Source organism: Schistocerca gregaria, unplaced genomic scaffold (genome assembly GCF_023897955.1).
Source record: "Schistocerca gregaria isolate iqSchGreg1 unplaced genomic scaffold, iqSchGreg1.2 ptg000227l, whole genome shotgun sequence".
In the NCBI taxonomy this organism is placed as follows: domain Eukaryota; kingdom Metazoa; phylum Arthropoda; class Insecta; order Orthoptera; family Acrididae; genus Schistocerca; species Schistocerca gregaria.
In genome coordinates this window covers 1429058-1431911 of record NW_026061746.1, presented here as the reverse complement: position 1 = coordinate 1431911, position 2854 = coordinate 1429058, and positions in this window count along the sequence as shown.

Here is a 2854-nt window from a genome sequence, read left to right as displayed (position 1 = left end):
CACATTGGCCGCTCTTCTCTCTGAAACGGTTGTACATATCGTCAGCAAAGGTATGTCGCCTGCTGCGGTATGCGGAGACACTAAAAGCACCATAGTAGAACACAGATGAAGCTTCTAAGTTGATGTAATAGCCAGTAAGAAGTAGTACAATTCAAGTTTTAGGTATCGATTATTGACTTTTTAGCTGGCTTTGGTGCCTTGGACATGAGCTAGGAACTTAAGATTTTGCATGAAAGGAGGACTAGCAGCCGCGTTAAATGGGAGAATGTGAAAAGTGTTCATATGTAGTAAAAACCTGAGAAATCCGTCCGTGATCGTCATTTGTTATCGAATCGACTTAAAGCCAGATAGTCACATTGGCCGCTCTTCTCTCTGAAACGGTTGTACTTATCGTCTGCAAAGGTATGTCGCCTGCTGCGGTATGTGGAGACACTAAAAGCACCATAGTAGAACACAGATGAAGCATCTAAGTTGATGTAATAGCCAGTAAGAAGTAGTGCTATTCAAGTTTTAGGTATCGATTATTGATCTTTTAGCTGGCTTTGGTGCCTTGGACATGAGCTAGGACCGTAAGATTCTGCATGAAAGTAGGACTAGCAGCCGAGTGTCATGGGAGAATGTGAAAAGTGTTCATGTGTAGTAAAAACCTGAGAAATCCGTCCGTTTTCGTCATTTGTTATCGAATCGACTTAAAGCCAGATCGTCACATTGGCCGCTCTTCTGACTGAAACAGTTACATTTATCGTCTGCAAAGCTATGTCGCGTGCTGCGGTATGCGAAGACACTAAAAGCACCATAGTAGAACACAGATGAAGCTTCTAAGTTGATGTAATAGAGAGTAAGAAGTAGAACAATTCAAGTTTTAGGTATCGATTATTGACTTTTTACCCTTCTTTGGTGCCTTGGACATGAGCTAGGAACTTAAGATTCTGCATGAAAGGAGGACTAGCAGCAGAGTTGCATGGGAGAATGTGAAAAGTTTTCATATGTAGTAAAAACCTGAGAAATCCGTCCGTTTTCCTCATTTGTTTTCGAATCGACTTAAAGCCAGATCGTCACATTGGCCGCTCTTCTCTCTGAAGCGATTGTACTTATCGTCCGCAAAGCTATAACGCGTGCTGCGGCATGCGGTGACACTAAAAGCACCATAGTAGAACACAGATGAAGCTTCTAAGTTGATGTAATAGCCAGTAAGAAGTAGTACAATTCAAGTTTAAGGTATCGATTATTGACTTTTTAGCTGGCTTTGGTGCCTTGGACATGAGCTAGGACCTTAAGATTTTGCAAGAAAGGACGACTAGCAGCCGCGTTAAATGGGAGAATGTGAAAAGTGTTAATATGTAGTAAAAACCTGAGAAATCCGTCCGTTGTCGTCGTTTGTTATCGAATCGACTTAAAGCCAGATCGTCACATTGGCCGCTCTTCTCTCTGAAACGGTTGTACTTATCGTCTGCAAAGCTATGTCGCGTGCTGCGGTATGTGGGGACACTAAAAGCACCATAGTAGAACTCGGATGAAGTGTCTAAGTTGATGTAATAGCCAGTAAGATGTAGTACAATTCAAGTTTTAGGTATCGATTATTGACTTTTTACCCTTCTTTGGTGCCTTGGACATGAGCTAAGAACTTAAGATTTTGCACGAAAGGAGGACTAGCAGCCGCGTTGCAAGGGAGAATGTGAAAAGTGTTCATATGTAGTAAAAAGCTGAGAAATCCGTCCGTATTTGTCATTTGTTTTCGAATCGACTTAAAGCCAGATCGTCACATTGGCCGCCCTTCTCCCTGAAACGGTTGTACTTATCGTCTGCAAAGGTATGTCGCGTGCTGCGGTATGGGGAGACACTAAAAGCACCATAGTAGAACACAGATGAAGCTTTTAAGTTGATGTAATAGCCAGTATGAAGTAGTACAATTCAAGTTTTAGGTATCGATTATTGACTTTTTACCCTTCTTTGGTGCCTTGGACATGAGCTAGGAAATTAAGATTTTGCATGAAAGGAGGACTAGCAGCCGCGTTAAATGGGAGAATGTGAAAAGTGTTCATATGTAGTAAAAAGCTGAGAAATCCGTCCGTATTCGTCATTTGTTTTCGAATCGACTTAAAGCCAGATCGTCACATTGGCCGCTCTTCTCTCTGAAACGCTTGTACTAATCTTCTGCAAAGCTATGTCGCGTGCTGCGGTATGCGGAGACACTAAAAGCACCATAGTAGAACACAGATGAAGCTTCTAAGTTGATGTAATAGCCAGTAAGAAGTAGTACAATTCAAGTTTTAGGTATCGATTATTGACTTTTTAGCTGGCTTTGGTGCCTTGGACATGAGCTAGGAATTTAAGATTTTGCATGAAAGGAGGACTAGCAGCCGCGTTAAATGGGAGAATGTGAAAAGTGTTCATATGTAGTAAAAACCTGAGAAATCCGTCCGTTTTCGTCATTTGTTATCGAATCGACTTAAAGCCAGATCGTCACATTGGCCGTTTTTCTCTCTAAAACGTTGGTACTTATCGTCTACAATGTTATGTCGCGTGCTGCGGTATGTATAGACACTAAAAGCACCATAGTAGAACACAGATGAAGCATCTAAGTTGATGTAATAGCCAGTAAGAAGAAGTACAATTCAAGTTTTAGGTATCGATTATTGACTTTTTACCCTTCTTTGGTGCCTTGGACATGAGCTAGGACCTTTAGATTTTGCAAGAAAGGAGGACTAGCAGCCGCGTTAAATGGGAGAATGTGAAAAGTGTTAATATGTAGTAAAAACCTGAGAAATCCGTCCGTTTTCGTCATTTGTTTTCGAATCGAGTTAAAGCCAGATCGTCACATTGGCTGCTCTTCTCTCTGAAACGGTTGTACTTA